The sequence below is a fragment of the Myotis lucifugus genome, unplaced genomic scaffold (assembly GCF_000147115.1).
Source record: "Myotis lucifugus unplaced genomic scaffold, Myoluc2.0 scaffold_18, whole genome shotgun sequence".
NCBI lineage: Eukaryota > Metazoa > Chordata > Mammalia > Chiroptera > Vespertilionidae > Myotis > Myotis lucifugus.
Genome location: NW_005871066.1, coordinates 13,493,273 through 13,504,887, shown reverse-complemented (window position 1 = coordinate 13,504,887; position 11,615 = coordinate 13,493,273). Strand labels below are relative to the sequence as shown.

General features: G+C 39.2%; 1 long non-coding RNA gene across 1 annotated transcript in view; it reads right to left on the bottom strand.

The window, feature by feature from the left end:
* Positions 1-11,408, bottom strand: part of LOC111825235 — an 18,041-nt gene extending 6,633 nt beyond the window's left edge. Inside the window, exons 1-2 of the long non-coding RNA XR_002828395.1 lie at positions 10,851-11,408; positions 6,587-6,699 (exon numbers count right to left, since the gene is read on the bottom strand). This is a non-coding gene — a long non-coding RNA (uncharacterized LOC111825235). The remainder of the gene's footprint in view (positions 1-6,586; positions 6,700-10,850) is intronic.
* Between the last annotated feature and the right edge of the window lie 207 nt (positions 11,409-11,615).

Sequence of the window (11,615 nt, the reverse complement as noted above, 5' to 3'; positions counted from 1 at the left end):
ATGTGAGGGCATGTGCTGGGGGATAGAGGGGGAGGAAACGGCCGGGGAGAGGTCAATGGTGGAAAAAGGAGACATATGTAATATTTTACATAATAAAGAATAATAAAAAAAGACACATCTCTAAGGTTTTCCCAAGTTTCTTATTGAGATTTAGTCACCCCACCTTGATATTGTCAAAACACAATTTTTAAATCTCTTGCATTACAGCTATGTCTGTATCTAAACTGAGTTTCTTGAGGTTAAATGCAAACTCTCATTCATCTCTGTGTCTTTAGGGATCATCACTGGGTAATGGGCTCTCAAAAAAAAAGAAAAAAAACGGGAAAAAAAGGAGATGAATCACAGTTTATCAGGCAATAACAAATGAATGAGAGACTATCAAACCAAAGAAACAGCATATCCATAGTCACAGAGGCATGGATTAGCCTGGTGAATGATGAGGAGTCAGGGGAGAACTAAATTTTAATCAGGGTCTAATTTGTTAAAGGCCTTACAGATCTATGGGGTAGTATAATTTGAATGCACAAATTAATGAAAGTGATAATTGCCTAGTCTATGACATGTCAAGTTTCTTACCACGTCAGGACCTAGACACCTCCCTTCCTTCTACCTGAAAAGTCCTTCCTTCAGATTTTTACACAATTGAATATTGTTCCTCATTTAAGTCCTGACTTAAAAATCACCTTGTGGGGCAAAAACATACAATGAGATAAATGATGTTGGGAAAATTGGAAAGATACATTCAACTAAGTGAAACTAGACCACCTTCTTACATCACATACAATGAAGTCCTAGAAGAAAATATAAGCAGTAAAATCTCTGACATTTCTCTCCGTAATATTTCTTTCTGATATATCTCCTCAGGCAAGGGAAACAAATGAAAAATAAACAAATGGGACTACATCAAACTAAGAAGTTTTTATACAGCCAAGGAAATCACCAATAAAATGAAAAGACAACCTACTGAATGGGAGAAGATATCTGTCAATGACAGACCTAATAAGCAGTTAATTTCCAAAATTTCTAAGAACTCATTTTACTCAATACCAAAAAAATCAACAATCCAATTAAAAAATGGGCAGAGTACCTGAATAGACACTTCTTCAAAGAAAAGAAACAGAGGCCAACAGATATATGAAAACATGTTCCACAGTCACTAATCATCAGAGATATGCCAATTAAAACCACAATGAGATATCACCTCACACCTGACATGGTGGCTATCCTATCTAATAAACGAGTAATATGCAAATTAACCACCACTCTGCAACAAAGATGGCAGTGCCCATAGGTGCTGGGGTGGGATGCTGGCAGCGGCACCCGAGCAACGCGAGCCCAGCAGGCAAGCACAGCCCGCAGGCAGCACCCAGCAGGGCCTGCTTGCCCATCGCCATGGTGTGGAGCAGGTAGGCCCCACAGAGAGCAGAGAACCATGGGGAGTGGGCCTAAGCCATTAGTAGGACATCCCCTGAGGGCTCCTGGATTGGAGAGGGTGCAGGTCAGGCTGAGGGACCACCCCCCGCTGGAAAGAATTTTGTGCACCAGGCCTCTAGTCATCAATAAATACACAAACAAAACAAGTACTAGCTAGGATGTGGAGAAAAGGGACCCCTGGTGCACTGTTGGTGGAATGCAGATTGGTGCAGCAACTATGGAAAACAGTATGGAGGATCCTCAAAAAATAAAAAAAAATGAAACTGCCTTATGACCCTGTGATTCCACTTCTGGGTATATGTCTGGGTATATGAAGAAACCCAAACAGTAATTCGAAAGGGTATATGTCCCCCTATCTTCATTGCAGTGTTATTTACAATAGCCAAACTATTAAAGCAACCAAAGTGCCCACTAATAGATGAGTGGATAAAAAAGTTGTGGTACATATATTAAAGGGAAAATACTCTGCCATAAAAAGGATGAAATCTTACCATTTGCAGCAACATGGATGGAATTAGAGGGTATTATGCTAAGTGAAATAAGTCAGTTAGAGAAAGACAAATACCATATGATTTCACCTATATGTGAAGTCTAAAGAACAAAATAAACTGAATTGAGGCAGACTCATAAGCACAGAGAACAAACTGACGGTTGCTGAAGGAGAGGGGGGTTTGGAGGTCTGGGTAAAGGGGTTGGGAAGTACAGATTGGTAATTGCAAGATAGTCATGAGGAAGTAAGGTATAGCATAGGGAATATTGTCAATAATATTGTAATGGCTATTTGTGGTGCCAGGTGGGCACTGGAAATATCAGGGGAATACTCTGTAAAGATTTGATTATCTGGCTATTATGCTTTACACCTGAAACTAATACAAAATAATGAAGAATGTATACTGCAATTGAAAAATAAAATTTGAAGTTCTTTAAAAATATCGCTTCATAGGAGAGGCCTATCCATACCACTCAAGTAAAGTAGTACCCGCCCTACCACCACACCCACTTGTTAGCATTCTATTCCCTTTGTTTATAAGCCAATAGATATATTATAAACACAGAATAAATACCAATTGTACAATTTTATGTATCATACCCAAATCCCCTTGATGTTTAATCTCTTTATTCTTATAAGTTAGACTGAGAAAATCATGGAAATTGCTAAGCAATGTTTGGTGCAGTACATACTCTAGAGCAGCGGTTCTCAACCTGTGGGTCGCGACCCCTTTGGGGGTCAAATGACCCTTTCACAGGGGTCGCCTAAGACCCTTGGAAAACACATATATAATTACATATTGTTTTTGTGATTAATCACTATGCTTTAATTATGTTCAATTTGTAACAATGAAAATACATCCTGCATATCAGATATTTACATTACGATTCATAACAGTAGCAAAATTACAGTTATGAAGTAGCAACGAAAATAATTTTATGGTTGGGGGTCACCACAACATGAGGAACTGTATTAAAGGGTCACGGCATTAGGAAGGTTGAGAACCACTGCTCTAGAGATTTGTGAGTTGGCAATCTTCCCTTTATCCTGTAATGAATGTATTTTGTTCACTAGTAGTCATATGAGTGTGACTAAAGCAGAAAATACCCTTTCAGAGACATTTGCATTCTATTATCTCAAAAGGATAAGTCTCTAAGGCAAAATTATCAGGCAATATGACAAGACATAGTGAAGCATCTGGAAAGAGCAGAAAAGATGTTTTTGGCCCTTTAAATCATACCTCATATGCAAATCTACCAACCCTTGAGGAGAGACCTATATTTGTCTCCAGAGAAAAGGGCTATGAAGTAAATCTCCATTAGTACTGGGAAAACTTAAAATTCTTTTATTTAGCTTCCTGCTAAAATGGGAGCTTCAGAGAATGTTTATAGATAAACATAAAATGACATCCTTTAAAATATCTTCTAGGCTTAAAGAGGCAAATGCAGTGTTTGTTCTTCTTGAGGTCTGTACGGTGTTTGAATGAGTCCCTAACCTCCTGCAGTTACATGATCAAACAGACTGAGTATATAGGAGCCTTTACCTTTTCAACGCCTATTGTTATTTAAGAAAATATTTCCTTTTCTCTACTTCTCCTATCAAGACACTGGTGACAATATAAATAATATTTTAAATACAGCCTAAAGTAAAAAACCATAATAGCATTATGTCCTCAAAACTTTGAAATTTTAGTAAAATGGCAGTCATTATACTATAAAATACTTTGATATATGCAAATTATCTAAGACTCACAATCAGATGAAATTAATCTAAATCTAGACCATATATAACTAGTAATTGACCAATATCACAACCAATACTAAGTGTAGGTAAAATCTTCATAATTGTCATTAAATAACATGGGTTAAAATGTATCGTACATTTATATAAATTTTTCAATTGATTATATTTATTAATAGTATATTTCTATTTATACAAAGTGTATTGTACATTAAGTATACTGATTAAGTTTGAATTATAAATTTACAATATTAAGTTGCGGTAGTGGTCTTCAAATATCTGATAGTTTTAGGGTCAGTAAATTATTAAAGAAAAGGCTTAGAAGAAGTTTAGAAAAAGGATCATAATACAAAATTATTATGAGGCAACAATCTGAGCAGTTGATCGGAAGAACGTATTTTAAATACTGAGTGCTCATGAGAGGGAAGTAATAAACCTATTTTGTGTGTCCCGGTCAAGCCAGATGTGGAGAATGTGTTAAAAGAGCATTTGCAAACTGAAGTGTCACTTTAAGGTATTAAACAAAATGATGGAAGCCTGGTCTTTGAGTATTCATTGCAGACATAGGAAAACACTGATGGCATTAATGACTAATGATTAAGCTAACATGGATCCACAACAAACAAGTTATGCTTTATAAGTAAAAATGTTCATTTTTAAATTTGACTTATTTATGAAGCTAGACTAGTTTCATGTTATAACTTCTTTTTCTTGATGTCCTAATTTTTGTTTTATATAGTTTCTGGAGTTCATTTTTCTCCTCTTTGGAAAATCATGATAGTTTTGCTTTTCACCCATCTTCTACTGAATCTCTTAATGTCCACTTTTTTCCAGAGATTACAGACAATGGCTTGCTTGACTTCCTGATTCTTTTATTGCTCTAGGACCTGACAGAAGTTGAAAAATTAAAATCTTCTGAAGCAATTAAATGATTTCAAGTTATCCCATGTCTCATCTTAAACTACAATTTTCTTTTAAAGAAATGTGTCCTCCCCTTTTCGTGCTTAAAATTATTCCTCTTGATAGAAAAAATGTTATATAATTATCTTAATACGTTAATACCTTCCCAGATGGCAAACTTCTTGCTGTTCTTGATCTTTTAAGATACACTTTTAAATTTTGGATTTACTTTACTGGTATTAGTTGATTCTGTGCTTAACAGATCTAGTTGACCCTTTCATATTCATTGTAGTTATGTGTCTTCATTTTTTCTGCTATTGTATTTTCTGTCATTCATTCAACTTCTGTGAGGAATACAAACTAGAAGCTATGCTCTCATGACCTGGCCAGCAGTGATGCTGTGATACGACTAGAATGTTATAATACAAGGCAGAAAAAAATGTGATGAAAAGGATCAGGTAGCATTTCAATAGAGTTCATCAGATAAGATTACTATCAGCTGATTATGTATAGATAAATAAAAAAACTTTACATAAAAGGTTTATTTAAGCTGGACTTTCAAAGAATCTCTTTAATGGATCTATAAGTTACATGAAATTATATGTAATATTTGGAAGATACATGTACATATGTATTTGTGGTAGAGAGAGAAGGGTGGGATAAGATCACTAGTATTCATCGTATGTTGAAAGACATCTATAACACTCAAAATGGTTAAAAACGTATCACGCCACACGGAATAGTGTTTGAAAAAGTTTTCAAAATCATTAAAATAAGTATGATCAGAATTACATTCTCATTGCCACCAAATGTTCATTAGCATTTTCTGCTTCTCAATCATCTGGATGAGAAACATGATGAACTTTTCTTTGAATTTTTTTGAAATATTCTTTCCAAAGACTAGAAAATACATCTGACTATTCCTCACTATTTTAAAACAGAATATGTTCACTTTCTTTCCTTAACTTCCTTTACACCTACAAGATTTTTCACCACTGACAAAAAATAAGCCCATGATAATACTGTCCCTTTGTTGATTCTTTTGCATCCTTGTAATAAAAACTGTTGTCATTTTAAATCAATAACAAAAGGACAGAAATAATAGGCAGGATTAGAATATGGGCAGTAGACATCATATTAAAAATACATGGAGAATACTTTGAATTTATTATAGCATTTATAATGAAAATTGATGGGAAACTGAAGACAAAATAAGAGGAGCTATAGGGAAAAAAGATAAATTAAGCTCCCCATTTGGAAAACAGAAGGAATAAATCATAGGAAAATATACAAGTAGTTAGAAAAGTAAGAAATAGTGTTTTGGAGCTGGAATTCTCTATAAGAATAAAGGCATAAAAATGGTAAGATGGTTTTAAAAGATTTAGAATCATAAAGTAAAAAGTGGCACCAATAGAACACAAATAAAAAGGGAGTGATAAATATAGCTACTTGATGGCATGAACTCAAAGTACCAGAATTTTTGAAACGTTTAAAAAAATCTAGTAAGGAAGTGTATAAAAGGTATGAGAATATCTTTTTGAGATCAGTAGAATATGAAATGATGATAAAAGATTGACAAGCACCAAATAAGTAACAGGCAAAAACATAAAACTGAAACATAAATTCAGATATTGACATTCAGGAAGTATGACTATGTAACACTGCATAAGAAGCATACATTTCCAGATCCAAACAATATTATTTTGTTCTATTTTGTGCATTTGCCGAATAAGGTAACAAAAGCATAAAGAGGTCTTACTCATTATCATTTACATAAAATAATGCAATGATTTTAAAGTCAAAGAACCAAAAAATATTTTGTTTTATTGAGCTGGTCAAATTCCTCCACATCTTGTGAACTCTGTAGTTTAGATGGAGCAATGATTTAAATGATTTTTCAGTTCTTTCCCCACTTTGTATATATTGCATGTCCATGCATTTCACAGAAAGAGGTATGTTCAGAAATTTCTAGCAACTGAAATGATCTAATAATCATATAGATTTTAAATAGTCAAATTTTACCTTTCCGCAGATTGTTTGCACAGGGCTAGGTGACGAACTGACTGCTGTTTGAGTAAGTTCCTGAGTTGCAGAGACGTTGGACCAGATATTACCTCTCAATACTACGACCAATACTGAAAAATAGTAAAATAGTTCTATGAAATGCAGAAGCACAACCAATGAACATTAATTCTAGACTAAAATGAAACAGTTCTGATTCTTCCAGGCTAATTTAATTGACATAAACCCAAGATTTACAATCACTACAATATTAAGATTTTGAGGTAAAGAGAATTAGCACTATAATGTAATTTGAGAAAATACCAAATAAAATACACAATTCTGTGCATGTGTTTGGTGGAGTCTAATCCCCTAAACCTTCTACTGAGCAACATTAAGAGGCAAAGGGAAATTAAAGTTACAGATGGAACTAAAATGGATAATCATTGGATTTTAAAATAAGGAGACTATTTGGGTGGGCCTGATATAGAGTCCTGAAAATTGGAGGAGGGAGGCAGGGGAGTCAGTATCAGCGATAAAATATGAGCAGGATTGACCTGCTATTGCTGGCTTTGAAGACAGAGTAAGGGGGCCACAAACCAAAGAGTTCAGGTGGCCTCTGAGGGCAGGAAAGTACAAGAAACAGAACTCTCTCCTAGAGATCCAGAAGGAACACAGTCTCTCCTATGTCTTAATTTTAGCCCAACAAGACTTATTTTGCACTTATGGCCTCCACAACTGTAGATAATAAATTTATTTTAAAACACCAAATCTATGGTAGTTTGCTATAGAAGCAATAGGAAAAATATAAATATCCAATTCAACCTTAGCATGAAGAAAGCCCTTGCCGGAAAATCACACTGGACATTTACACTCTCTGCTAAAATGTGGGACATGTCTTCATACTTCTGGTCAGGTAGGTCTCTGATGGGGGTGCACCATGCTTTGGTCTTACTGCCTATGGCCCTTATTATTTCTCCTCAAACACAGAGATCTTATAGGGATGCAATAATCTGTCCATCGATCAATTGCAGCATTTTGTGTCCACTTCTATTTAGATAGTTAATTAAAACTCAGTATTAGGTTCTTGAAAAGTAACATTGCATTAGGAATAGGAACTTTAGAGTCACACAGACATGGATCAGATCAAAACTCCTTCCTTTTATTGGGAGAGTAACTTTGGGCAGTTTAAAACACCTGAACCTCCGTTTCTTGGTCTGTAAAAAAGGAATAGTAATGTTGTAGGTCAGGATCCCCAGAATCAGACCCTAAGATGAGGATTGCGTGCAAATGATTTATTAAGGAAATGCCTCCAGGAAAAAATACCTAAGTTACCAGAGTAAGCAAGATATGGAGGGAAGCGATTTCAGGCAAAACCCTCGCATCAGCATGATCCTGCAGGGGAGCTTTGGGGTATAAATGACATCTCAAGTTTTCTTGTTATTCGAGGCAATAGGGCTGGGCTTTTATGCTCTGTAGGGCAGTCCTTGGGAAAGGTGCACTGGGAGGAAAGTTAACTCCCAGATGGTTCTCTCTGGCTGTCTGTGCCTGAAGGCAAAGTGAATCCAGGAGCTTTTGGGCAATATTCCAAAGAGAGTGGCAGGGGATGGCTGTGAGAAATAAAAGAACACAGAAGCTGGGGGAAGGGCACCCAGACCCAATCGGAGGGATCCAAGGGGATGGGGTAGAATCTCCCACAAGCATTTACCTCAGAGAACTCTTCTAAAGACTGAATGCACACATGCTTTCCTTTCTTGAGCATTTAAGACTCCTAAACTATTTTTCTTTGGGAATAGCATGCAATATCTAGTGCAGTGCTTTACACATAGAGTGCTCAGCAATGAAATAATTCTTTCTTGACACAGACATTATACCCAGAAAGGGTACAGGAGACAAAATAAAAATAAAGCAAATATGAAGGATACCAGACTAGAAAGTAACCAAATTAGTCTGAATCTAGCATTTCAAAATGTTTGTAATTGTATTTTTCATAGAGCTGGAAACTTGAACTACTTGAGACTAGAAATTATTTTTATCTTTCAAAAGCTAGGCAAAGTCAACTAACCAACCAGCCAACCAACCAACCAATAATATATTTATTTGATGAGAATAAATCCTAGAGAAAATGCTGCTTTTACCCCCAGGAAACAAACTAAGTACCCAGAATGCATGCAATTTTTTTCTTAAAGAAAATCTTCTTCATTGCTACCCTCTGTTCCTATACTGATCATTAACACCTTTACTTGTGATAGCACTTTACAGGTTTAAAGTGCACTCACATTTAAATGCAATTAAAGTGCTTTCAAATTTTACATGATGCTCACAAAACCTTGTCATACATTTTTTTTACAAATGAGGGGACAAGCTCTGGGAGTTTAAGAGACTTAGTCAAGTTTGGACAGGATGCCAACTTCTGACTCCAGGGACAAAATTCCACTCAGTGTTCTACATGATCTACATGATCTCTTTAGCCTTGTATTAGTCAAGGGCCAGTCAGGAGACAGAAATCAGGAGAAATCTATAATAAAAAAAGAGTCATATGCTAATTAGACTGGACATCCTTCCAGACAATCTTCTGGACGAAGCCCGAGCTGCCAGGGAAGCCAGAGTCCCGGGTGCCTCCAGGGGTGTGGGATAATTTAGAAGAATTTCCCAATCCCCACCCATGTCCTCACTGGGAATAATGTGCCTGCGGCCCACTTGATGGCCAAAAAATTGGTTGAGGTGTCACAGACTGGGCTGGTGAGGAAACCACCAGCGGGGGTGCCAGTGAAATGTGCTAGGAAACTACCCCCTGGGACTCCAGCAAGGCTTACTGGGAAACCACACACTAGAGAACTCGCCAAACTTACTGGAGGGTGTAAAACACTGGTTTCTTGCCCATCACTGGCCAGAAAGCCACCCACCACTACACCATAGAAGCAAGAAGAAAAGCACTGGGACCAAGAAGAGAAGTCCCCTTTTGGCACCTTCAACTGACAAGTCCTAACACTATACCAACTAACAAAGAAATGTTCATAGGTTCTAACTCTAATATCACAACTTAGGGCAAAGAAGATGAATTAGGAGCCGAGAAACACCAATTAGCTGACACACCCCTCAATGACTTTCTTGGATTCTTGAGGGTAAAACGCTTTTATTCCAAACTCCTGTTCCATTTGTTTTGCTTTTTCCTAATTACCCCTACAATAAAACGCAGACCAAACCTTTGGGGACACTGGTATGTCACATTGTAAGTGCAAGGGGAGAGGGACAATGCAGTGATTGAGACCAGGTCTGGAGCTAAAATACTTGAGTGCAAATACTACTTTCCCCACTGACTAAATTTTCAGGCTTGCAAAAGTTAATTTTCTTATCTATAAAAGGGGATGGTAAGAGTACCTTCTTTATTAAGATGCCAGGAGAAATAAATTAATATACATATAAAGCCTATAGGGTAACGTCTAGCATGCAGTTAGAACTTGATAAATACTAGTATTGCCCATACATGTTAGTCTATAATTGGTGTTTAAAAATAACTATTTAGTTCTTATTATCAATTTCCACTTGGGATTGTGTCTTATAACGCATAAAGCCAACTTCTTTGGGCATTGCCTGTAGCTCTGGTTTCAGATCCTGGCACCGCCCCTGGCTCACTGAATAATCCCCATCAGTGGCAGCCAACTCACTGGGGATTTGGTTTCTCAAGTGAAAAGAGACACATGGTTAAACAAATCATCTCTCTTTCATATCTCTTCCAGTTCTGACTAAATCTGATTCACCTTTTTCCCCAAATAATGAGTTACACTTGAGAGGGGAAAAAGGAAGGAAATTAACATTTTAAGTGCTACCCACCTGTGTCAGGCAAGCACTCTGCATGCATTAACCTGATTTCATTCTTATCCCGGGATTAGTACTTCCAACCCTAGTTACCAATACGGAAACTGATGCTCGGAAAGGTCAAGCAACACACTGAAGATCACACTCTTGGTAAGTAGCAGGGCCTGCAATCAAACCCGGCCTTTCTGTTTGGGTTGACAAAACATTTCTAACTATCCCGCTTGCCTCCCACACCATCTTCATCTCAGACATCAAGATTCCTAACTGCTCAGTGCTTTTCACGCGTTAAGGAGATGAGTAGGTGTGCGACTTCTTTTCTGTCTTAAAGTTATCATTTGAAAGTAAAGCAAGTGCAAATCATTTACCAGTCACAAACATGCTGAAAATCACCCCTAACAGCTCACAGGAAATTCGCGGCTGAGTGGAAATCGGCAGCCCTCCAGCATCCCTGCGCCCCTGGCCTCACCTCTCCTCCTGGCCGAGAACCTGCTGGAGGTTAAGGAGCCTGGTGGCGGCCCGCGAGCCGAGATCCGGCCCCGATGGGCCGCAGTGTCCACCCTCGGAGCCTTCTCCTTCTCTGCAGCAGGAGGTGGTCGGGCCAGGTCCTCTTAAGGTTTCTCCCCAAGTTACAGGTCCGAGTCGGAGGGCTTTCCAGGGCGTGGGTTAAACTGTCCATTTCTCCGAGGAGGCTGCTCACCGCACCCCTTTCCCCAGCCCCCCAGCCCGCGGCCCCTTTCCGCTCCTCCAACAAGGAAACCTGAAGCCCCTTCCCCTCGCTCCCTGGAATCGCCTTTCACCAGACATTCCGCCCTGCGCTCAGGCCCGGTCCCGGGGAAAGGGGTGCAGCTTTGCCGTCCCCCCTCTGGCGCCCAGCCTGCAGCTCTCGAACTTTCTGCCCCTCGGCGGGGAATGCTGAGAACTCTGCCTCGAGTCCGGCTGGAAACCGGAAGAGTCAAAACCTCTGCACTGCGAGCCCCTCCGCCGGCCTCCCCGGCTCCCCGCGCCCGGGCTCCGCAGGCGGCTCTCCCTCGGCGGGACCCCGCGCAGGGGCGGGCGGCGCGCGGGCCCCCAGACGCGCTCCCATCCAGGGCTCGCCGTGCGGTTCCCGCGCCGCCCGCGCCCGGGGGGTCTGGGGCGTCCTCTCCGCGCCGCAGCCCAGCTCCGCTCGCCGCCGGGGGGTGCAGACAGGTCCGCCCTGGCTCCGGACTGCCTGCCGGCCTCCCGCGCGGGC